The sequence below is a fragment of the Myotis brandtii genome, unplaced genomic scaffold, assembly GCF_000412655.1.
Source record: "Myotis brandtii unplaced genomic scaffold, ASM41265v1 scaffold624, whole genome shotgun sequence".
NCBI lineage: Eukaryota > Metazoa > Chordata > Mammalia > Chiroptera > Vespertilionidae > Myotis > Myotis brandtii.
Genome location: NW_005370385.1, coordinates 1,654,500 through 1,654,713, shown reverse-complemented (window position 1 = coordinate 1,654,713; position 214 = coordinate 1,654,500).

Below are 214 nucleotides of genomic sequence, written 5' to 3'. Positions count from 1 at the left end.
GCAGTTCTCTACCCGAGCGTTGGCGATGATGAACTTGGGGCCTGGGGGGCGGGGGGACGGGGTAGGGGAAATGGGGGGGATTGAACAGGCACGTGAGCAGGGACCCCTGCCCCGAGGGCTCCAGCCCTCACCTACATCCTCTCGTCACACACTGCAGCCCGCCCGGGGACTCCTGGCCTCAGGGAGCACCGCGGAGCCGGGGTCCCCAGCAGGG